This window comes from Stenella coeruleoalba (genome assembly GCF_951394435.1).
Source record: "Stenella coeruleoalba genome assembly, chromosome: 7".
Lineage (NCBI taxonomy): Eukaryota > Metazoa > Chordata > Mammalia > Artiodactyla > Delphinidae > Stenella > Stenella coeruleoalba.
In genome coordinates this window covers 72,464,223-72,490,582 of record NC_137153.1, presented here as the reverse complement: position 1 = coordinate 72,490,582, position 26,360 = coordinate 72,464,223, and the positions used below count along the sequence as shown (strand labels likewise).

The 26,360-nt window shown below is 42.4% G+C and overlaps 1 protein-coding gene across 2 annotated transcripts in view; it reads right to left on the bottom strand.

Moving 5' to 3' along the window:
- Nucleotides 1-26,360, bottom strand: part of PIP5K1B (phosphatidylinositol-4-phosphate 5-kinase type 1 beta) — a 423,928-nt gene that overhangs the window by 362,559 nt on the left and 35,009 nt on the right. The window contains exon 1 of one of the 2 annotated variants that reach the window (XM_079925691.1): nt 24,986-25,015. The exons of the other annotated variant lie outside the window; for it this stretch is intronic. The gene's annotated coding sequence lies outside the window, so the exon portion shown is untranslated. Of the gene's footprint in view, nt 1-24,985; nt 25,016-26,360 lie in introns of those variants that run through there. 2 annotated transcript variants of the gene reach the window in all.

The following is a 26,360-nucleotide window of genomic DNA, read 5'->3' as shown; positions in this document are numbered from 1 at the left end:
GAGTAACCACAGGATATGTGGCCTCCGTAGTCTAGCCTGGAATCCTGCAATTGCCTCCTAGCTGCTCCTGCTGCCTCTTGTTTCTCCTTCTAAGACCTTTCACATAGCCACCCAAACGATCCCTCAATAATGCAAATTGGATTAAACTTGCTTCACCCATTCAGTGGTTCCTCATCTCCTGGAAGGTGAAGTCCAAACTTCTTGGCATGACCTGCATTGCCCTTCACAATTTTTGTCCACCTGAACTCTCTAAGACCTATCCCTGGAATTCAGTCATACACATAATCTAGAGGCTGATCTTTCCCTCTGTAATGTCCTCCGCAGGCCCACTCCCGACCCCTTATCGTCCTGGTAAACACCACTCCAGCCTTCAAGATTCAAATATCACCCCTTCCTTATTTCCTTTTCTGAAAAATAAAGTGTTCATTCCTTTGACTTCCCTTATCACCTGTATTAATCAATAGGAAGTGTCTCGTTGCAATATCATTATTTGTTAGTAGCCACGTCTCTAACCTGCACTGCGAGATTCTTGAGGGAGGGACAATGTTACACACTACTTTATGTGCCAGACATGCTTGGTGACTGTACAGTTCCTGGCACATAGTAGGTGTTCATCAAACACTTAGCTATGGTTTAAGTGGTAAGAAACTTGGATCTGAGAGTATGGAAAGCAATAGCTTAAACAGTAGAGTAGAATCTGCCCAAGGAATTTTATCTGAATAATTCCTAGAAATTTCCAATTATCCATCTAATACTTGATTCTTTGCTACCAAATTCACTCATTTAATACACATTTCTTGAGTATCTATTATATGTCAGTACCACGCTAAGATGAAGGCAACACAAAGAAAAACAAGGCACAGTGTCTATTTATGATAAGAACAAGTACTTTCAGGGGCTTAGTCTAAGTGTGGGGAACTCAAAAAATAACAGACAGTATCCATGCAGTGTGACAGGAGCCATGGACAGGGAGACACAGTGGGCTGTGAGAGCACAGAGAAGAGGCACCAAACCCAGTGCAGTGGGGTGAGAGGAAGCTTCCTGAATGGTGGCGAGGTCTTCAAGTGAAGAACTGCAGGGCACTAAAATTCCAGAGAACAAAGAAAGCACTGACTTTTCTGAGCTCTGATGTAACTCGATTTTAGCAAATAGGCAAGAAAGAGACAGAAGAAGGGCTTCGTATGTCATGCTAAGGACCTTCGGCTTTATCCTGAAAGTTGCGAGGTGTTGTCAAGGGTTTTAAACAAGGCAGTAACATAACTGATATGTGTATTTAGAAAAATCACCCCAGCAGTGGGAAGCAGGGGAACAAAAAGTTGTTCGGTAATCTAGGTAAGAGAGAATGAGAATCTGGCTGAACATCTCTGCAGTGAAGAGTGAGCAGTAGGCAGATGTGAAATAAATTAGTGACACAGAATCAATACAGGCTGGTGACTGAACATGGAAAGTGAGAAAAATGAGAGGGAGAAGTGAAGTACGGCTCCCAGACTGGTGGGATGACAGCCATTCATGGAGATATGGAGCACGAGAAGAGGGTCAGATTGGTTGGGGGGAGAACGAGTTCAGGTTTGGAAATGTTACAGTCCTAGTGTTACATCCAAGTGGAGATATCCCAAATTGAGGGAGGAAGAAGAGTTCTGAGCTGGAGATAAAGCATGAAACACCATCAACATATGAATGTTGAATTAAAGAAGGAAGTGTATAGAGAGAACAAACTAGTGGTTACCAGTGGGGAGAGGGAAGGGGGCAGGGGCAAGATAGGGGTAGGAGATTAAGAAATACAAACTACTATGCATAAAATAAATAAGTAACAAGGATATATTGTACAGCACAGGGAAATATAGCTATTATTTTATGATAACTTTAAATGGAGTGTGATCTATAAAATACTGAACCTCTATGTTGTACACTTGAAACTAATATTGTAAATCAACTATATTTCAGTATAAATAAATAGATACATAGATAGACAGATAGATAGACAAATAAATAAATAAAGGAGAGGGGAAGGACTAAGGATGAACCCCCGAAGAATATCCATGCAAGGCGTAAGAGGAAATGCTAGTGAAGTGACCAGGCAAATGCCCAGATGTCCATATTCAGAGAAGTCACAATGCTCTTAGGTACACAGATACTGGTGTTTGGGGGGTGGGAGAGATATGCTAAGGCTATTGAAGAGCGGGTTTGCTGTGCATGAGCGATCTGCTCATCAGTAAACCCATGGCTTCTGAAGAGCCAGAAGCAAGCTGTAATTAAGGCTATAGCTTTAATGAATGAAGAAGATGATTTTTTTAAAAACCTCTGATATAAAGTCAGGGAGATTAAATGTAGCTGAGGGATGGTATGAACACAGATAAGGAAGCAATCATTATCCCTCACAGCAAACTGTTCTTGGATATTTCCCTAACCTGCCAAGTATTTACATATTCGATTTCATCTAACCTCCAGGATGTATATTTTCAGATTTTCACTTTTTGAGGAACACTGCTGTGCCCTGTGAAACATCAATAGTACACAAATCATAGCATTTCAATTGTATTGAAGTTTCATCATGTTTTCTAAAAAAGAGAGGGAGAGCATGCAAGCAAGAGCATTGAAGCCTTTTCTAAAGACTTACTCTGCAGTAATTCTTTGGTTCTCATGGCCGGGAATGTTTATGTAGTATGCAGTCCCGTAGTATCCAAGCACCTGGAAAATCTAATTAGCCTGGGCTTGATTGACTGCGTGCGGGAAAATGCCATCGTCCTGTCTGTTCTTCATCTCCTACAGCGTGCTTACTGATACGAAAATGAAGACACAGTAAGAGTTTCCAAGATCAGCTGCGACACAGGTTTCTTATGGTATCCTGTCTGCATAGAATAAATGCCCATAAATAAGGAGGTCTCTCCACCAGTCAGGGGCTGGGAAGTAGACTGTACCGAAGGAGAAATCACAGCAGCAAGTTTTATCACTGTAACCCAGTTACACCATTAGCAACAGAACATTTTTCAACCCTTCCTGGGGCAGCCCACCAGCAAATTACGTTGCACAGGCAGGGGTTACGGTGAAAGCATCAGGAAGAGCAGATTTCAGACATGTTTTGTTTTCTTATCATTTAGCAAAATGCTGCTACCACCTTTGGCACTGGCATGGAAAGTCTACAAAATTCATCCTGTAGGAATGGTTTAAACTACCCTTTGCAGGGGTTGGGAGAACTTGATTGGGACATTGATTAATGGACCTGAGCAGAGGCAGGTTTACCATGAAGCTGAGGAAACTTAGGCTTTCCAGCCCCTCACTAGCTTGGGCCAGTTCCAAAGTCCTGACTTCATTATTTTGTGGTTATCAGTTTACATTCTTTATCTTAAAGAGGAGCCCAAGAGTTGCATAAACTTCAGGCCTCCTAAAATCCAGAACTGCCCCTGGACTTGGGCCAGAAGTTGTTCCCTACGGCTGAGCCCACTAGTTGTTCTACGGAACTCACTCTCCCCCATTCCTTTCAATGATCCAATCACCCATCCCCTCGCCAAGTTTTAGCTGGGTGTGACTTGCCCATCTAGAGACAATATTTTCCAGTCTTATTATAAGCCAAGGAGGGCCACGTGACTAGGATTTTGTCAGTGGAGTGTGAGCACAGGTAATGTGAGAAATATCAAGGATGTGCCCTTCCCTTTTTCTCTTTCCCCCTTTTCGGCTGGCTGGTAAAACGGCATTGGTGCAGTAGCCACCTTGGATCCAGAGAGCTAAGCTAAGTGTTAATGACAGCAGATAATGGTAGACCACATCATTCTGGACTATTACTTGAGAGCTGTAAGGTCATATTTGCTGGAGCCTCTATACTTTGGGGGTCTTTTGTTACAGCAGCTTAACCTGTACCCTTCACTGCCAGTGGGCTTGCTGGGTCAGGAATTATTTCAGAGGCAACGTGCAATGGAGAGAGCTGGCCAGAGTAGGCTGAGGCAAAGCCCTTGAAGGGTATTGAAGAGTCAGAAGCCAGAGAGACATGTACAAACATGAGTGGCCAGGTGTGGAATCATGATTGAGAATTCAGAATTAGGAAACTGGTGGACACAGGACAAGAGTGGAAGCACTACAGGTAGTTGATGGAGCATTGCCTCTTTGTGCTCATGGCTGGACACTGGGGCTAGGGTGTATTGACTTGGGTCAGGAGAGGTGCCTATGAGGAAAGCGACTCCCACCCGACCCCCAACCCCTGCCCCCGCTGCTGGAACCAAGGGCGAGTAACTGATCCCAAGCTATCACAGGCTGTTCAGTGGTCCTGCGTTGTTCTTCCCACTGGTGGGTTCTACTCTTAAAGGGACTGACTACCCTAATCACACCCTTTCTCTAATGGAGTTTTAGTGGGAGACATAGAAAGAGTGAGTAAGCACTTGACAATGCTGTCACTTGTCAAGTGACAAAGCACTTGACAAGTCAAAAGACACTAAGAAATCAGGCAGAAAACAATGACAAAGCTACCAGGCAAGAGGCACAGAGAAGAGTCAGGATAGGCAGCAGGTAGACAGAGAAGCTGCCTCAGCAGCAAGGCTCATTTGCTCTTAGGTTCTCAGACCTTTGCGTCGAGGATTAGAGCTAGTGCCGTACGCCACACTTTGTTAGTTCTTCTTAAGACTGCCTTGCTTTATAGCTCTGAAAAGATATCTATAGCTCTGAAAAGATATCTCACCCTATTTACTTCCCTGTGTAACCCTCCGATAAACTCCTTTAACTAAGATAAACTGATTTAAAGATACAAAGCTGAGATAGCCAGAAAAACCTGCATTGTATCTCCTGTAAATGTCCTGTTTCCATCTTAATCTGGATCCACTATCTTTGTGACAGAACTGCCCAATAAAGGATAATAAAAGTGAAGCCAGAGGTTTTTTTTTTTTTTGCGGTACGCGGGCCTCTCACTGTTGTGGCTTCTCCCGTTGCGGAGCACAGGCTCCGGACACGCAGGCTCAGCGGCCATGGCTCATGGGCCCAGCCGCTCCGCGGCATGTGGGATCTTCCCGGACCGGGGCACAAACCCGCATCCCCTGCATCGGCAGGTGGATTCTCAACCACTGCGCCACCAGGGAAGCCCCAGAGTTTATTTATTTATTTATTTTTGGTCACAAAGGTTGAAGCTGGAAAAGTCAGGAAAAGGGATGGAGCGTGCAATTCCTTCTTCGCATATAATCTGTCCAGATGAACTTGACAGCGGAATGACACTGTGTCATTGTTCGTGTTCACAGCAGATACAAATTTGGAAGAGTTTATGTGTATTTAGTCTCACTGCTGGAAGAGCTGTTAGAACATGACATGTTATTCTGGTTCCCTCCCATGAACGCCAGCTCTGTTGCAGGGTGGGGGAGGGTTTACACCATGTTCCGAAGACATCTCCTTTCAGGAGCTATTTTTCTGAGTAGGAAAGATGATAGCCTCAGGCACACGTGACAGGCATCTGCGGAGCTCACAACTGTTTTACCTTATCTGATTTGTCCTTACAAGTCCTCGCAGAAAAAATGAGTGAGCCAAAGAGGCATTCTCTCAATTTCACAGAATGAGATCCTCTAGCATTCTGCCTTACCTCTTATAGTTCTTCTAGGCCTATTCTCATCTCCAGCTCAATCCGCCTCTTTGAAATCCTTGTTGGTACTTTGGGGCTACCTGCTTTTGTGCCATGATCTCCGCATCTGAACATCCATCCTTCTGTCAGCCAAGACTCACCTTGCATCCCAAGTCCTATCTGAGTTGGGGTGGAGGGAGAATCTTTCTTGAGCCACTAGTGCTGGCATGTACCACACATTGCCCAGAAGGACATCTGCACAGGTAACATGTTCCCAGCCAGTTGTTAAGTACCATTTCTATAGGATGGGTTTGTAGACTTTTAATACCAGTGTCAAAGGTGGTAGCAGCATTTGCTAAATGATAAGAAAACAAAACATGTCTTAAATTTCCTCTTCCTGATGCTTTTGCTGTAGCCCCTGCTGATGCAAAGTACCCCACCTTTCAATGGGAAGACTGTCAGCAAACTATAGTCTTGCGGACCAAATCAAACCTACCACCTACTTTTTTTTGTGGTACACGGGCCTCTCACTGCTGTGGCCTCTCCCGTTGCGGAGCACAGGCTCTGGACGCACAGGCTCAGCGGCCATGGCTCACGGGCCCAGCCGCTCCGCGGCATGTGGGATCTTCCCGGACCGGGGCACGAACTCGTGTCCCCTGCATCGGCAGGCGGACTCTCAACCACTGCGCCACCAGGGAAGCCCCACCTAACACCTACTTTTGTAAGTAAGGTGTTATTGGAATAAAGCCATACCTATACGTTCACATCTATGGCTGCTTTTGTGATTCAAAGGCAGAGTTGCAAAGCTTAAATTATGTACTCTCTGCTAGTTTCAACAAGGTTGTTGATCCCTGACGTAGAGGAAAGCAATCATGCCCAATGTAGCATCTGACACGGGGAAAACACTCAGGAACCTCTTATTGAAGGAAAGAAGGATGGAAGGAGGCGTAGGGAGATAGAATGAATTTCCCCCAAATCACATTTCACATGATGAAATATTAGAAGAATGAGCCTAAAATCAGAATATACTCAGGACTGGCAATTTCAGGTAAGGAGGCTGGGAGATTGGAGTGTATGGGATTAAAGGGGTTGTTCTAGTTAACTGTTGCTGGGTCACAAGCTACTCCAAACTTAACAGCTTAAAACAACCATTTATTGTATCTCATGGTTTTGTGGACAGGGCTTGGCTGGCTGACCCTGTTCCATGTAGCATCAGTGGAGATCCCTGGGTGGTATTTAGCTGACATTTGGGCTAAATGCCAGCTTTGAAAGGTCCAATTCAGCGTTACTACTTGTCTGGTGCCTTGGTGGGAGTGATTACAAGGCTGGGCTCAGCTGTGGTTGTCCACCATGTCTACACGTGGCCTTTCCAGCCTGGTAGCTTCAGTGTAGCCAGACTTCTTACATGGCAGCTCGGGGCACCAAGAGCAGGTGTACCAGCGAAGAAGGCAAAAGCTGCAGCATCTTTTTTGACCTAGTCACAGAAGTCACATAATGACATGCCACCCTACTCTATTGGTTGAAGCAGTCATGAGCCTGCCTGGATTCGAGGAGAGGGGACACAGATTCCCCACCTTTCAATGGGGTGCCAAAGAATTTGTGGTCAGGGCTTACAACCGGCCGGGGATGGGCGGGAAGACGAGGGAATCACTGGGGGCAGGCAACCAACATTTACTAAAGGCTTTTCATAGTTATTTCACCAAAACCTTGTGAGAACGGTATTATTATTTCCATTTACAGCTTTAAAAAATCCACACATCCAAAATTAAATGACTTACAATTAACTTACACACAGTGGCTGGGCTATTGAGTTAGAGAATTGGGATTTCAACCCAGACCCATGTAATTCCAACTCTGGAGCTTGTACCACTATACCATGATGTCTACCACAGAGAAAGGAAGACGAGTCAACCACGGCAGACAGTGCAGTGATGGGGGCTAAGGGGTTAAAGGGAAAAGACCATCGTCTTACCTCCTTGCTTTTGGGAAATAAGAGTCACTGGTGGCAGTGTGTCCCAGAACTGTGTCCTGTGGCCTGAGTGTCCTTCTGAGAAGATAGTATGCTCAGGTGTAACACCACCTCTTGCAAGCCTAGTCCAAGGGGTGCCAGGTGTCCTAGCTCTTCTCTAATTCCTGGTCAGCTATGCTAGGCTGTCTCTGCCCAAGGTCACACACCTTTGACAGTCAAAGAGGGTGACGTTGATGAAAGAACGCAACCATTTCCTGTGTAGTAGGTGACCCTCACACCCATGCCTTCGTACATAGCCTCTCACACAAGCACCTCCAGGCCACCTCCATTCCAATGTTCCCCAACCACAGACTCAACATGTCAGGACACACAGCATCATTTTCTCAGTGCAAGCTTCTGCTCCCCCCACCGTCCTCAGTTCCCAGGCCAGCAAGGAACACTTCCAGTTCCTGATACCACAGGAACTGGAAGTCCACCAATGACAGGTGAAAAGTTGAACAGACTGAAAAATCAACAACTCTTCTTGGATCTGTAACAGAGGGAGGACACAGGGCAAACCACTGCCTTCAAGACTGGAAAGACAGGTGCATAGAGAGAGCTGAGACTCACAGAACAGAAACCGCCCTGGTGCCCCACTGCCGAGGGAGGAAAACCTGAACTGTAACTGACAAATTGTGGTGGACTCAGTAGGGATAACTCTGAGAGTTAAAAACTCCAGGGGGACCTGGCTGGGGCTCTCACAATATTGTGAGATTTACCTCCAGAGGCTCAGCCAGGTTCCCATAGTAAATAAATAAAAAGGAATTCCTCTTGGGCTTCCAGCAAGGTAAGGAAAAAAGGAACCATTTTGAAATATCCCAGAGCACTCTGCTCTTCCTAACAAGGCCTGCCCTCAGGAGAAACTAGTTAACCAGAACCTAACCTGCTGGGGTATTATCGGAGCCTAACTAATTGCGAGAAGGGAAATGCCCAACTCCATCCCATTCTCGCCAGCCTGTTCCGTCTAAGGTGGGAGGAAAAACTGAGAAACACTTGTGAAGTTCACAGTCCAGGGGCACAGGTCAAAGACTGAGACCTAATCATAGGACTACAGCACGTTTCCCCTCCCCCATACCTCACCACCACATATTTATAGCAATTCCTTTTACCTGGTACACCATGTCCAGCTATGAAAAAAAAAAAATTACAAGTCATACTAAAAAGCAAAACGCACAATGTGAAGAAACAGAGGAAGCATCAGAACCACGCATGGCAAGGATGTTGGGATGGCCAGACCAGCAAGTCCTCACTGACTGCTTCCTTACTTCTTCTGATGGCCAGGGAGAGTGCAGCATGGTACTTTAGCACACAGGCTTGGTACTCTGCGGCCTGGGTTTGAGTCTTGGTTGGCTTTTTCTTGGTTATTTGATTTCAGACAAGTTATTCCATCTCAGTGAACTTCAGCTTACTCAACTGTGAGATAGCAACAATAATAGTCCCTCCTTAGAGCATATTTAGGAGAACTGTTATTATACTGAAGTGCTTCGAATAACAGTTGGCACATAGTAGGCACTCAATAAATGTTAGCTCTCATGTCTAATCTATCTCCAAGTTCGAGTAGATTTTCATTTATTCAGGGTCCTTCCTGTGACCACCATCACTATCTTAGCCCATGTCCTAATGACCTTATCCTTATGTAACTGTAATAACTTCAAAACAGAGGAAACCGGTGTCCTCACTTCTTCTACATTCTGCACTTAGCTAGTTAAAACTCCTCCCCATTTATTGACCCCACTATGTACTGGGCACTACATTAAGCATTTTAGAGACATTATCTATGACATTTGCAACACCTTCTTAAGCTAAGGCGACTATTATTCCTTCTTTTATAGATAGAAACACTGCATTCAGAGAAGTAACTTGCTTAAGGTCACAGAGCTGGTAAATGGCAGAGTCAGAATGAGAAACCTGGTGATCTTCTTTTATCACACCACACCTTACTCTTTTATGACATCATACTCTGAGATTCAATATGTCATCTCCCTGCTTAGAAACTTAAGTAAATAAAACAGATAAATTGAAGGAAGGAGACTAGAAACTTTCAAAGATTTTCTATTACATACAGAATTTGTTTTAACCTAACATTTAAACACATGACAAATAGCCCCAAATTAATTTTCTAATCTAATTTTTGTTATTTCTTAGTCCCAATCCTCTAATCTCATCAGGCTAATCTACTCACCACCCCACTAGAGACCACAGCCAATTCCCATTACGAATCTTGTGACACTCACCCAGGTGGAATGCCAGCTTCATATCCACCCAGCCAATTTGTACCCATTCTTCAGGTCATATCTCAAACTCCACTTCATCCATAGGGCCAACCTGATTGTCTAGAACTATGAAGGGTCTGAAATTCCACGCTACTTGCAAGTTGACAATTTAACCAGTTACAGTTTCATGGATGTGGCAGGAGCCATGAAACTCCTGGGTTTCATGACAAAGGCACAGGATAGTTTTTTGTTTGTTTGTTTTGTTTTGTTTTCTTTACCAACAGCAGTAGTAATAGCCAGAGCACTAGCATTTTTTGTGCCAGTTTCCCAAGTCCTGATGCCCACAGGGTACTGTGAAGTGGATCAGGTGACACCTGCATACACAGTAGGCTGCATTACAGGAGAGGAACACAGAGCTTAAGGAACTAGAACCTTTCATAATGGACAGTAAGCATGGCCCCCTTTTACTATCTCTATCTTCCAATGCTATAACCAAATCTGCACTTCGCTTCATAGACACACTGTCTCTATCTGCCAATGTTGTTCACAATGCAAACATCCTTGAAGATACAGTCCAGAACAAAGTCAGTGAGCACCTCTGGTCACAAGATGTTTAGAAACATGAGAGTCCCATGGAGAATTATTTCCCAACACTGACAACCCAGGCTACATTGATAACACCTTCCTCTGAATCTTTAAGACAGTATTTCTCTAGCTTGAGTGATGTACAAAGCCCTTCTGAAAAAACAAAGTCTCATAGACTCCCTGGGGTTCACTTAAGCACTTCTAGTATAACACTATTTAAGTACAAGTAAAGCTAGGTATATTCTCATTGTGCTATAGCTCTTACACACTAGACAAAAAGGAAAAAAATGCATAAATTAAATGCAAACTAAAACAAGAAAAGCAATTGATTTCATATTTATAATATTAAAGTAATGTTGAGAAATTATTATTTGGCTAAAACTGAATTGTAGGTGTAAGGCTTAATACTAAAAAGACAAACAACTTTCACCTCCACACCCTGACCTCTGAGCAAGGGGATGAATCAATTGCTAATGGCCAAAGATTTAATCAATCATGCCTATGTTATTAGGGCTCCATAAACACACAAACGGTTGGGATTCAGAGAGCTTCTGGGTTGGTAAATGCACCTACATGCCAGGAGGGTGGGTCCATCCCAGTTCCATGGGGACAGACCCTATGGACCTTGCCCTGTGTACCTCTTCATATGGCTGTTCTTCTGTATCCTTTATAATAAACTGGTATATGAAAAGAAAAAAAAAGACAAAACACAAGTCCAGATCTACATTTATCCTGTTCTGTTTTTTTTAATTTCTATAAATATCAATGTGAACAACAAATCTATTTGTAAAGTACTTTGCACAAAATTGTATTAATAACAGTAAGGTTTTGTTTGCTAATTCAGGGTAATCTTAGCCACGGCAATCAGAGAAGAAAAAGAAATAAAAGGAATCCAAATCGGAAAAGAAGAAGTAAAACTGTCACTGTTTGCAGATGACATGATACTATACGTAGAGAATCCTAAAGATGCTACCAGAAAACTACTAGAGCTCATCAATGAATTTGGTAAAGTAGCAGGATACAAAATTAATGCACAGAAATCACCTGCATGCCTATACACTACTAATGAAAAATCTGAAGGAGAAATTAAGGAAACACTCCCATTTACCATTGCAACAAAAAGAATAAAATATCTAGGAATAAACCTACCTAAGGAGACAAAAGACCTGTATGCAGAAAACTATAAGACACTGATGAAAGAAATCAAAGATGATACAAACAGATGGAGAGATATACCATGTTCTTGGATTGCAAGAATCAACGTTGTGAAAATGACTATACTACCCAGAGCAATCTACAGATTCAATGCAATCCCTATCAAACTACCAATGGCATTCTTCACAGAACTAGAACAAAAAATTTTACAATTTTATGGAAACACAAAAGACCCCGAATAGCCAAAGCAATCTTGAGAAAAGAAAATGGAGCTGGAAGAATCAGGCTCCCTGACTTCAGACTATACTACAAAGCTACATTAATAAAGACAGTATGGTGCTGGCACAAAAACAGACATACAGATCAATGGAACAAGACAGAAAACCCAGAGATAAACCCACGCACATATGGTCACCTTATCTTTGACAAAGGAGGCAAGAATATACAACGGAGAAAAGACAGCCTCTTCAATAAGTCATGCTGGGAAAACTGGACAGCTACATGTAAAAGAATGAAATTAGAACACTCCCTAACACCATACACAAAAATAAACTCAAAATGGATTAAACACCTTAATGTAAGGCCAGACACTATCAAACTCTTAGAGGAAAACATAGGCAGAACACTGTATGACATAAATCACAGAAAGATCCTTTTTGAACCACCTCCTTGAGAAATGGAAACAAAAACAAAAATAAACAAATGGGACCTAATGGAACTGAAAAGCTTTTGCACAGCAAAGGAAACCATAAACAAGACAAAAAGACAACCCTCAGAATGGGAGAGAATATTTGCAAATGAAGCAACTGTCAAAGGATTAATCTCCAAAATATACAAACAGTTCATGCAGCTCAATATCAAAAAAACAAACAACCCAATCCAAAGATGGGCAGAAGACCTAAATAGACATTTCTCCAAAGAAGATATACAGAGTGCCAACAAACACATGAAAGGATGCTCAACATCAGTAATCATTAGAGAAATGCAAATCAAAATCACAGTGAGGTATCACCTCACACCAGTCAGAATGGCAATCATCAAAAAATCTACAAATAGTAAATGCTGGAGAGGGTGTGGAGAAAAGGGAACCCTCTTGTACTGTTGGTGGGAATGCAAATTGATACAGCCACTATGGAGAACAGTATGGAGGTTCCTTAAAAAACTAAAAATAGAACTACCCTATGACCCAGCAATCCCACTACTGGGCAGATACCCTGAGAAAACCATAATTCAAAAAGAGTCATGTACCACAATGTTCATTGCAGCTCTATTTACAATAGCCAGGACATGGAAGCTACCTAAGTGTCCATCGACAGAGAAATGGATAAAGAAGATGTGGCACATATACACAATGGAATATTACTCAGCCAAAAGAAGAAATGAAATTGAGTTATTTGTAATGAGGTGGATGGACCTAGAGACTGTCATACAGAGTGAAGTAAGTTAGAAAGAGAAAAACAAATACCATATGCTAACACATATATATGGAATCTAAAAAAAATGATTCTGATGAACGTAGGGGCAGGACAGGAATAAAGATGTAGACATAGAGAATGGACTTGAGGACATGGGGAGGGGGGATGGGGAAGCTGGGATGAACTGAGAGAGTAGCATTGACATATATACACTACCAAATGTAAAATAGATAGCTAGTGGGAAGCAGTCGCATAGCACAGGGAGATCAGCTTGGTGCTTTGTGACTACCTAGAGGGGTGGGATAGGGAGGGTGGGAGGGAGGGAGACGCAAGAGGGAAGAGATATGGGGGTATATGTATATGTATAGCTGATTCACTTCATTATAAAGCAGAAACTAACACACCATTGTAAAGCAATTATACTCCAATAAAGATGTTTAAAAAAATTTTTTAAAAAAGAGTAGGGGATTAAGGGGTATAAACTACTATGTATAAAATAAATAAGCTAGAAGGAAGTATCATGCAGCACAAAGAATATAGTCAATATTTTATTATAACTTTAAAAAAAACCAACCTTAAAAGGCAATTTTAATGTTACATTGTTTTACAAACTGTGAAAAGTTATCATATTCACTTAAAATTTGTTAGTTCTACTGAATTACCAAAATCTGGACCAAATGTGTTCTTTAATCTAATTTTTGGTAGCATTAGTGTAGGAAAATAACATCTGAAGTCCTTTTCCTAGCAGATGCCAAAAACAAATGTCTGGATTTATAGAGTTAACTCTTAGAATGTTGACAGAATCCTGTAAATATTAGAAAGAGAACATTTTAACAACTTGACCTTAAGCCAAGTTTTCTTTACATCATAGTCTCTTTGACTTCAAGCTAGGCTGTTTAAGCTCCTGTGAAGCCTTTGCTGATGTCGAGGAGTCACATGTCCTTTGGTGTCTACTTGGCTCCAGCATCTCACTTACATTTTACATCTCCTGCAGCAATCACAGTGGTACATAACTGCCAAGCCCTGTCATTGTCATGATGGCGAATTCAAGTCTCAATTTATTAAATAACAGAGAGACTAAAATCTTATTCTAGAAAAAAAGATTGTCCAATGGAAAATTATCACTGTACAGGACTTTGACATGAGGACAGTGGCAGACACAGCCCTATTACTGACAGTCTGACATTAGGACATTGAACCCATCTAACAGTGGCCACACAGTCAAAGTCAACAGAAGTCAAATTCACTAACGCGAGGGGACTGTTTAGCAATTCCACATACTCAAATGCCGTATCATGCGGAATATACTTAAATTGTTTTTTGATTATCATGATGGAGAAAAAATACATTAAAATATTCTTACTGAGCATTGAGGATCCCAAGAATCTGTCTCTGAAGTCATTACTGTACACTGTGAGCAATGATCCCTGAAAAGAGGTAGTGCCAATATGGGGGTCACATTTCCTTCTACTTTGTTGTTGTTGTTTATTGAGATCAGTGGCTTTTACACATTTTCCTTTACAATTGTGATAAACACATTTAACATAAAATTTACCAGCTTAACCATTTTTAAGTGTATAGTTCAATAGTGTTAAGTACATTCACCCTGTTATGTAACCAATCTCCAGAATTCTTTCCATCTTGCAGATCTGAGACTCTGTACCCACTAAACAACGACTCCCCATTCCCCACCTCTCCCCAGCCCCTGGGAACCACCATTCTACTTTCTGTCTCCATGAATATGACCACCCTCGGTACTTCATATAAGTGGAATCATACAGTTTTTGTCTTTTTGTGACCGGCCCTTCTATTTGGAAATAAAATAAAACACATACACACATCAGATTAGCCTTAAACAACCACGGGCCTTGGAAACAGCATCTGAGGACTGTATGTAAAGATCTTTCCTGTTCTGAACTCTCACACATGGGTGCTGTTCTCTTTCCCATCCTGGTTCCTATTGTGCTGATCTGTCAACAAGTTGAAATGTTGACTCTTTTCCTTTTGGTTTCCCAGGCTGAAAGTGATTAGATTAGACCTGAAAGAAACTGCTGTCATCCATGAAATGATGAGCAGTGGTTCTTACCATTTTGGGGGTTTAGGGTAAAAATTTTTGAGGATCTGAGGAAAGCTATGTACCCTTTCCCAGAAAAACGCACAGGCACGCAGACTTTTGCACGTAGTTTCAGGGGGTTTATAAACATTGATTTAATTTGCGTTCCCTCAGAAATAAACCCTGAGATAAGGACTTGGATGTAAGTAGTTTATTTGGTAGGCGATTCAGAGGAATACATTGAGGAAGTAAAACAGAGAAGGGAAGAAACCCAAAAAAGGATGTGTTACCTAGTAGGTACCACTGTGGATAAGAGAGGCTCCATTTTGCTGGAGGTCCCTCTGAGACAATGTGCAGAACATACCTTAGAATTGTGGCGTTAACTTTCCAGCTATTCCAGACTGCTCTGCCCTGGGGCAAGCACATTCCTGCAGCCAAAAAAGCCCTCAGGTAAAAGAAAGCCCTCAGGTGTTTGAGAAGGCTTCCAGGTGTATGGGAATTGTTCACTGAAGCTGAAGGTAAGTTCTGGGTGGGCCAAGGGGGGATGTGGGTGGGGCATTAACACTGCTGCGGATCCTGGGAAGCTCATCCATGCACATGGGTTAAGAGCCTTTGGAAGAGGTTTACTAACATCTCTTCTAGTTGCAAGAGCCTATTGTCCTGTTTAAGCAGTGGACAGCTTTCTTGTCCTCTCAGGCATAAGTTTTGGAGCAGATATTCAAGTGAGCCCTCTCCCGAGCAGCCTGTAGTAGACATTCATGCTGAGGACTGCACCCAGCCCGCTCAGCTTAGTGCAGCCCCATCTGTGCACGTGACCCAGCTATCACTATTTACTCCAGACATCCACTCTGACAGTAGTGAGCTGCAAGGTCTGACCCAGTGGGCTCATTTGCTTAATTCCATGGCTTATGAGAATGATGTACACAGTGGGGATCTGCAAAAAAGTTAAATGGAAATGGCCTCACTGCCACCTCAGATTGGATTCTCTGTTATTCATTTCCTCTGCCTTATAATTAAAGCCCACAGAGGAGGTGGTCAATTTTATTAAGAAATAAACCAGCAGCACATGGGGGCCTTACTGATGAAATGCAATTTTTTAAAAATCCCAGGCATAAGCATCAGGACTTTTTGGTGGTGGCTTTCCTAATTGTCACATTGGAGGAGGTGAGAGCAGAGCAGGAACAATTGGAGGGGAGCTGAGATCTTAAGTTCTGTTTAGGGTTGAACTGTGTCCCTCCCCTAAAGATGTTGAAGTCCTAAACCCTCGTACCTCTGAATGTGACCTTATTTGGAAGTAGAGTGGTAAGCGGATAGGGTAGGGGTCCCTGGAGAAAGAAAACCAGGTATGGCCTTCTTGACATAAGGGAAGCCATTTTTTACCTAAGCCCATTTTGTGATCTAAGCCTGGCCACAGTGCTTGCCCTTGAACAGGTCTCAGAAATTAATGATCTTAAGAGAACAAAGGAATGCAGGAACAGAGGAAAAGCACTCAAGAAACAATAGTTCAGCAATAAAACAGAGTCCTAGTTCCTCCTCAAGGGATATACATAACAACCTGATACACACCTTTGAGTTGTTCTACAGGAACCAAGGCCCCCAACCAGCTGGAGGATGGTAACTACATGCTAAGACCCCAGACTGGTCGGAACCTAGGGAATGATGAAGTTGACCTTTTCTGACCCTCGTGACTTCAATCAACTAAAGCTTGGAGTCTGTCAACCTTTGCCCCAACACTACGTTGAATTTACCTCCACTCAAGCGCCCTCATGACTTTGCAAACACCACCCAGCCCCTTCATGAATATGCATGTACCCTTAGCTTAAAACTTCCCCAATTTTGGTGTTCAAGGAGATGCTGCTTTTGGAAGGATCTCTGGTGTTCTCCTTACTTTCAGCAAGTAATAAAAGCTTCCTTCTCCTGATCTTTAGCTTGGTTTATCTTTTGGCTTGACACCCTCCAAGAGGCGAACCCAGTTTTCAGGTAACAGAGTCTTTACAGATGATCAAGTTAATTTAATATGAGGTCATTAGGATGGGCCTGAATCCAATATGACTAGTGTCCTTATAAAAAGGGGAAACTTAGACACAGAGACTCACAGAAGGATGACAATGTGAAGACACAGGGAGAATGCCATCTAAAGCCAAAGAAAGTCCAAGAACAGATTCTCCCTCAAAGCCCTCAGAAAGAACCAACTGTGATGACACATTGATCTCAGATTTCTAGCCTCTAGAACTAGGAGACAATACATTTCTGTTGTTGAAGCCATCCAGATTGTGGTACTTTGTACCACAAACAGCCCTAGGAAACTAAAAGAGGCTTGAAGTAAGGAAACAAAGTGAAGTCCAAGCTTCGGGAGAAAGATGGGGCAGTGAGAGGGGATAAAGAAGATAAAGAACATAATACGAATCAGGCTCCCTGACTTCAGAATATACTACAAAGCTACAGTAATCAAGACAGTATGGTACTGGCACAAAAACAGAAATACAGATCAATGGAACAGGATAGAAAGCCCAGAGATAAACCCACGCACATATGGTCACCTTATCTTTGACAAAGGAGGCAAGAATATACAGTGGAGAAAAGACAGCCTCTTCAATAAGTGGTGCTGGGAAAACTGGACAGCTACATATAAACCAATGAAATTAGAACATGCCCTAACACCATACACAAAAATAAATTCAAAATGGATTAAACACATAAATGTAAGGCCAGAAACTACAAAACTCTTAGAGGAAAACATAGGCAGAACACTCTATGACATAAATCACAGCAAGATCCTTTTTGACCCACCTCCTAGAGAAATGGAAATACAAACAAAAATAAACAAATGGGACCTAATGAAACCGAAAAGCTTTTGCACAGCAAAGGAAACCATAAACAAGACAAAAAGACAACCCTCAGAATGGGAGAAAATATTTGCAAATGAAGCAATTGTCAAAGGATTAATCTCTAAAATATACAAGCAGCTCAATATCAAAAGAAAAACAACCCAATCCAAAATATGGGCAGAAGACCTAAATAGACATTTCTCCAAAGAAGATATACAGAGTGCCAACAAACACATGAAAGAATGCTCAACATCACTAATCAACAAACACATGAAAGGATGCTCAACATCACTAATCATTAGAGAAATGCAAATCAAAACTACAATGAAGTATCACCTCACACCAGTCAGAATGGCCATCATCAAAAAATCTACAAATAATAAATGCTGGAGAGGGTGTGGAGAAAAGGGAACCCTCTTGCACTGTGGGTGGGAATGTAAATTGATACAGTCACTATGGAGAACAGTATGGAGGTTCCCTAAAAACCTAAAAATTGAACTACCATACGACCCAGCAATCCCACTACTGGGCATATACCTGAGAAAACCATAATTCAAAAAGAGTCATGTACCACAATGTTCATTGTAGCTCTATTTACAATAGCCAAGAAATGGAAGCTACCTAAGTGTCCATCAAGAGATGAATGGATAAAGAAGATGTGGCACATATATAGAATGGAATATTACTCAGCCATAAACAGAAACAAAATTGAGTTATTTGTAATGAGGTGGATGGACCTAGAGACTGTCATACAGAGTGAAGTAAGTCAGAAAGAGAAAAACAAATACTGTTTGCTAACACATATATACGGAATCTTAAAAAAAGAAAAAAAAAGGTTATGAAGAACCTAGGGGCAGGACAGGAATAAAGATGTAAACATAGAGAATGGACTTGAGGACGTGGGGAGGGGGAAGGGTAAGCTGGAATGAAGTGAGAGAGTGGCATGGCCTTATATACACTACCGAATGGAAAATAGCTAGCTAGTGGGAAGCAGCCGCATAGCACAGGGAGATCAGCTTGGTGCTTTGTGACCACCTAGAGGGGTGGGATAGCGAGGGTGGGAGGGAGACGCAAGAGGGAAGAGATATGGGGGTATATGTAAACGTATAGCTGATTCACTTAGTTATAAAGCAGAAACTAACACACCATTGTAAAGCAATTATACTCTAATAAAGATGTTTAAAAAAAAAGAACATAATACGATTAAAGAACAGAGAAGGAAGTGATGTTATGAGTCTAACATCGCACGGGGTGTCTCTGAGTCACCAGGGATCAGGGACAAGATTCAAGAAGCTTAAGTCCAGGTAAAGGCAATTGCAGGACACACTCTCCACGAATGGGCCTTGTTCTCTTTTCCTAGGGATACCCTCTACCTTCCTCCACCACTCAGAGGAGCTGCCCTTGAAGAATTCTGTGTTCTCTCTCCCCCTTGCCTTGTCTGTGTTGAAACGCCTCCTCTCTACCCACAACACATGGACCTTATCCCATCAGAGTATTTGTCCCTCTGCCTTATAATTGTCCCCCGTTGGCTTCCCCACTAGGCTGAGACTTCTCTGAGTGTTAGGACTTTTCCATTATTTATTTCATTCTTTTCCATTATTGCATCTCTAGCAACAGACACTGATGCCTGGTATATTATAGGGAGGTTCAATAACTGTTCGTTGAAGAAATGAATGTATGGACAAGTGGATTAATGGATAGATAGATGCATGAAGGCATAAAAAGCATGGACTTGATATTAAGACAAAAATTAGCTTGCATTTTGGGGCTGTGTAGGTATTTCCTGGGCTCAGGGTGGTTGTAGGATGTGGCTTTTTAGGTAAGAACTTGGTCAGTAGGACCAGCAGTTGGGAAGGGCTTGCAGCACCGTGGCTAGAGCCATGTGGCATTCATTTATTTATCCATTCATGCTCAGACATGCTTGGAGTGCTATAGTGTTCCAGGCACAAAGATGGGGAACAGTAAAATTCCGTGAGGGGCTTTACAGATGGGTGGAGGGAGAGACTGGTAAATAGGGAAGGGCAAAGCTGTATTCCCAAAGATATTTGCTGCATCATCATTTATAACATCAAAAAATTGGAGAAAACCTTAGTGCCTATCTACAGGGAGAAATGGTTAAATATAATATGGTATATTAATATGATGACATAACATGTAACAAATAAAAAAGAAAAAATAAGGTCTTCAGGTACTATTTCAGTTAAGATTCATTTGGGCTATGAGTGATAGAAAATTTGAAATTAGAGTGGTTGTGACTGATATAAAACCTGACATTAGAGTTGCCCAAACAGAAATGTGCTTTTCTTCATGTAAACAAAAGCCAGAAGTAAGCAGGTTGTGGTTTACCAATCATCAACTTAGGCTTCTTCTTTTGCTATTCCTCCATCCATGGAATGTGACTGCTCCCTCATGGTCCAAGAACTGCTACTAGAGCCCCAGCCATCACTTCTGCATTCCAGGCAGCAGGGAGAAGGAATGGATAAAGAATGGAACGCCTATTCCCTTTATAGCTACTTTGAGAAGTTGCACATGATGTTTCTGATTTTGTCTGTATCTATCAGAGTTCCAGTGATTATAAGTGTTATGGGCGAAAGGATTTATTATGGAAAAATAGACCCTACATTCTGGGAGAAGCTGCAGAAAGTTGGTGCGTCAGAGAAGGCATCACCAACTGGTTATTTTGAGAAGCCAAGCATGTCGAGCTGCTGAAGGGGCTGGAAAGGGGGAGCTCCCGGCGAGATATATGGGAAGCTGCTCCCATGTCTGGGGGTCCTCAGCCAAACATCTGGGGTGTGTCAGCAGGGCCAAGAGTTGGGAAGAAGAGTTGGACATGCAACAGAACAGAGTAAGTTCCAGCTGGAAACTGTTGGATACCTCTGCGTCCATCTGTTACCACATTGGACAACAAAATGACCATTAGAGAATAAAGGCTGCTGTTTGACTTCTGCCTCCTAAATTTCACAGAATTCCTCTTTTGACCAACTATAACTTGGAACCACACACGAAATATATCTTTGGAAAATGTAGCTTCAAGTTTAACCAAGGTGACACAGCAAAACCACCACAGTCCACTCTCCGTCACCCTGGCATGTATATAAATGCTTAAAAAACAAACAAACTACATTTAACTTTCAAATAAAGACAATAGTGAAATCATGCTTCCGTTTAACATGACGCAGGTATTCCTTATACAGCAGAAAAACGCAAACCCTTTTCCCAAAAAAGGCTACTTGGAAGCTCACATGTAACATTTGTCCATTATTGAACGATGTTCAGTCCTCTTCTAGCTGAGTTACACTCTGATAGCCTTTAACTTAAACAGTGAGATATAAAGTTAACTGCTATTAACACATCCTATGTTAGATAGTAGGAGAATTGGGGAAGTAAAAATAAAAATGTATTGGTTAATATATATTACAAACATGTTCACATCAAAGCAAGGAAGAAACAGTCATAAATACTACAGTCCTCATTTCTACAACTAGTCATGTGGTCATAGCTGGTATTTATTACTTTTCTCTTTCACTACTATATTTCATATTTTCTTTTCCATCAGCAAGCAGTACAGCTGATCCTAATCTTGTATGATGGAGTAAACCAAACCTTCATTCCAGCAGGGTCTCAGCCATTACCAATCCAGTTTATATTGGATGTTGTAGTTTTCCATTAACTTTTTTTTTTTTTTTTTGGCTGCGTTGGGTCTTCATTGCTGTGCATGGGCTTTCTCTAGTTGCAGCGAGTGGGGGCTACTCTTCATTGCGGCGCACTGGCTTCTCATTGCAGTGGCTTCTCTTGTTGCAGAGCACAGGCTCTAGGTGCGTGAGCTTCAGTAGTTGTGGCTCTCAGGTTCTAGAGCACAGGTTCAGCAGTTGTGCACAGGCTTAGTTGCTCCACGGCATGTGGGATCTTCCTGGACCAGGGCTTGAACCCGTGTCCCCTGTATTGGCAGGCGGATTCTTAACCACTGCACCACCAGGGAAGTCCTTTATTAACTTTTATCATAGGACACAGGATGGCTAAAAGGCAGCCTAAGAGGATCTCCGAAGTTCCAGACATACTCTTCCTTGACCCCACTTTTCCTTGATGGTCAGGGTCAATCACCCCAGCCAGTAAGTATTGAGATCTTTTTTTTTTTTTTTGGTTAGTTTGTTCTTTGGTACGAGTTGCCTAAAATGATCAGAAGAGCATGTCAGATATCAGCTAAAAACCCACTATTGTGTCTGCCGGTGGCAACATTTCTCCACTGGGATTTGAGATCTCTAAACTAAGAGCGCAAAATTGTGGGAACAAAAAGCAAAGACTTTACTAACGGATCACCAGGGATAAAAGAGAAAGAAGCCAGTCTCATTGCACCCCTTGATTCCAAGACACATAAATCCCGGCCATAGGAGAAACATCGCAGACACCTGAATTTTTGACAGATTTGTCTCCCACCCTCTGGCATGGATGTGTTATATCACGCTGTCTGGGGTAATGGCTACTTCCTACTCCCCGGGTCAAAACAGCATGATATCATCAATGCAGTGGACCAGCGTCATATCCTGTGGAATACAGAGGCAATGAAATCCAAGCAGACTAGATGTTGACAGAGGACCAGAAAGTGGATAGAGTCCTGGGGTAGGACAGTGAAGGTTTACTGCCGAGCCTGCCAGATGAAAGCAAACAGCTTCTGACGGTCTTTACTAATGTGTGTGGGAAAGAATTCACTAGAGCCGTTGTTATCCTTGAGCCCAGTTAAGGGATGGGTTGTGAAACCTGCCGAACTTGAAAGCCTCCAAATATTTCTCAAGTTGTAGGCCTTGTGAGCATTTCCAAGGGCAGCATGGAACGCCAGCTGATCTTCTTCTCCTTGTACTCAGCTTAGCTTCAGAACTCCTTCTTTGCATCAAAATGAAAACCAGGAATACCAGAGTCTTTTGCCTTCTAAAAACAAGTTGGACAACAGGTGCTTAGTAACAGGAAATGGTGTTACTTTATGAATTTTGTTGCATACTAGAATGCAGAAGAGAGAAAGCGTGCCAAGTTATAAGAAACTTCAGACATTCACTCTGGGTAACTTGCTGGGAAGATCTGTGTAAAAACAAATAAACAAACAGAAACTTGTATATAAAATCACTTTCTCATTGACTTCCACTGTATTTTGGTACTGGATGAAAAGATACAAAGATGAAGACAAGATGAAGCCACCTGGGATGAGTTTCTTAGAGGGGAGCGAAAAGGTGATTTTTTAAAAACTAATTTATTTTTGTCAACAAATTTATTTATTTGGTTGTTTATTTATTTATTTTACAGTAGGTTCTTCTTGGTTATCTATTTTAAATATAGCAGTGTGTACACGTCAATCCCAAACTCCCAATCTATCGTAAGAGGTGATTTTTTTTTTTTTTTTTTTTTTTTTTTGCGGTACACGGGCCTCTCACTGTTGTGGCCTCTCCCGTTACGGAGCACAGGCTCCGGACGCGCAGGCTCAGCGGCCATGGCTCACGGGCCCAGCCGCTCCGCGGCACGTGGGATCTTCCCGTCCCGGGGCACGAGCCCGCGCCCCCTGCATCGGCAGGCGGACTCCCAACCACTGCGCCACCAGGGGAGCCCAAGAGGTGATTTTTGATGAAGGAATTTTAAATGCGTGGCATCAAATTCTTGCTGGGGAGAATGTCACTGCGTAATATGAGGGAAGTAGAGTAATAGACCAACTGTCCCAGAAAGGGCCTCAGAGGCCACGCAGTATGAGGTTCTCCTTTGACAGATGAGAAAAATGAGACTTCTTGTGTTGAAGTGACTGGGCCACCAACACACAACTAGAAATTTAGAGTTTCAGTGAAGCTTAATATCCAGGTCCTGGTAATATTCCTCGTATAAGCTATATACAACCATGAGCAAGTTACTTAACATCTCAGTGCCGCAGTTTCCTCATCTGTAAAATGAGGATAATTACAGTGTCTACCTCATAGGGTCATTGTGAAGACTGATATATACTGTGAATCACAGAGCAGATCGCAAACAATAAATGTGTGCTATTATTATTAGTTGTCTTAGGACAAGCTTCTGACTCTTAAACCAGTGTGATTTCTAAGTCTATGCCATCTTTGAAATGGCGTTTTGGAATCCGAGTGCCTGTCAGAATAGGATGGTACTAACTTGTCTCAAAAGAAGATTGAGTCTCTAACAACGGCCTTTTCAAGCGGTCTCTCATGACCTCTAAGCAACAACTACCTTCAAAGAGTAGTGGCAGTCTCTTTGCTTTCACTTCCAGATCTTCGACAGCGTCACTTTTGGCCAACTCTCAGAATCATTACAGGGGAGGGGATTCTGGGAAGCATATTTCTCAGTTGACAATACGGCAGCACAGTGACTCCTTCCCACAATAAATGTCCACGTCAATCCTTCATTCTCTTGAAAATAAATGACACAGGGTGTCGTTTTACGGTCTCCCATACACGTTGCTGGTATCGCATGACATACCAGGGAGTGAAACTTTTTTTTTTTTAATAGTATGGGTGGCTTGCCTTGTGTAGAGATTCAAAGAACCTAGAACAGGCAGCTTCTTGAGAACTCAGTGTAGCCACTGGAGATCTCCTTGAGGTGTCAACTGGTATCACAGAATAACCTGAATCGTTAACAGGCATTTGGAATATGCGGTGCTAAAGTGCAAAGTATGGTGATGCATTCCATCTCTTTGACTCCTGTTCTTTAAGGAGAGAAAATATGCGTGAAGGATTAGAAAACAACTCTCTCAAATCTTTTTCTGACATGTTTATTTTAACAAGTTTATTTTAATCAAATAAAATGAGGCATTCATTCTCTTCTGGTGTTTCTCAAGAATGAATACCATAAAAGAATTAAGTCAGATACCGACACAGGAATTTATTTTCAAGTAGTTCTTGGTGTGATACTATCTTAGGTAGCTGAGATGCAGTCAAGCCTTCTTTAGACACCCTTTTTTTTTTTTTGGTACGCAAGATGGTAGGAAGAGCGTGATCTTTGAAACCTAAAGGAACTCGATAGAAATCTTCCCTCTGCCACCGACCAGCTTTGGGACTTCGAACATGTTAGCACAGCAGAACCTCCACACTTTCCCCATCTCTCCCTGGATAGACTCCTTCCTCTCAGCCTTTCCTAACGTATGTTTATTTTGTCAACTTCCTGTGATTAATTAATTCATATTAATGTGTAAATGCTGTAGGAGGTAAATTCTGACCTTTAGAAAGTCTTCTTCAGTCCCTTCTTCTCTCCCCGCCTTTTATCCTACTCCAAGGAGAGGATGTGCTAATCTGCTTTGATCACTGTCGCCAACAATGACTTGGTGAAACTCTAGGGCACTCCGAATGGCTTCTAGGACCGCACATGGAATGACGCGTGTCTCTCTTTACTAATATTCTTCCAGTTGTAATGGTCAGATTGCATGGGGTTGCTTGGGATAGCATCAGCCTTTTATTTTTCTCCCTTTAGATGGTCTGTCTTCTTTTGCAGCAGGCATACCTGGGAGGGCTGGGGAGAAGAATGGAGTGGGGAGTCGGGAGCCAGCTCTAAGCATTCCTGAATTCCCTTTCCTCTGGCACTGGAGGTGTGTGGCTTTTCATTGGGATGATAGGTTCTGAGGTTCAATGTTAGATGCATTGGGTGGGTATCAGATGAAGTCCACCCTGATAACCAGACCAGCACCTCCTCACTGAGGAAGTTAATCAAAAGCATCACTTTTTCTTGCTCTGCCTACTGTTTGTATTTACCTCCTCCGAAGATCTTGTGGAGAAGGAGGAGTGACTGGTCCAACATAAGATTCAGCCCTCACCCCCCACCCCTTGCAAAATGCCATCTTAAGCTTATCCTAGTCTACCATCCACTTCCATTGTGTAGCTTACGGTGTTACTCCTCCCAGGAATGATGACATATAATGGGGGAGGAGGCCTTAAATCAAAGAAATGGAACTCTTTGCAAAGATGAGTTCTAGACAGAAAGCAGGGGAAAAAACCCCATTGAACAGACATGAAGTCTTCAGGGTCACATAGAAAGCCCATCTCGGGTGGTGCTCAGAGCGGGCAACCTGGGCAACCGGGCACCCTCACAGAGGTGATGGCTCACAGGCCATCTGGAAGGAAGTAAACAGGTGGCCAAAAGCTAGATTATGACCATTATCCTTAATCAGTGACTTCTTGCAACCCACGTTTTATCTCATAATTCATAACTTTGGGGACTTAAAAGAAAGAGGATGCCGATGAAAGTTCACAGTTATACCACAAGCAGGCCAACAGTAAATAGAATGAATCTGGGTAGGGATGCCCGTGGACAATGTTTTAGGAATCTTTAGGGCTTCCCAAGCAGCAAAACACTAGGGTTTGGAAAGAAATCTGGGGGCAGGCTGGCAATTCCGAAATAACACCTGTAAAGGATCATCTTCACCTCTTAAAAAAAAACATGATCACTTATGGCAGTGAACTTAGAATGGGACTCCTTGGCTTTTCTTGGTTGAAGGAGGAACATAAAATTTTCCTCCCGTGAACAGGTAATCAAATGAATTGACCTTAATTATGCATGCATTGTCTCCTCTTTTAAAAAAACGTACTAGTCTTTTTTTT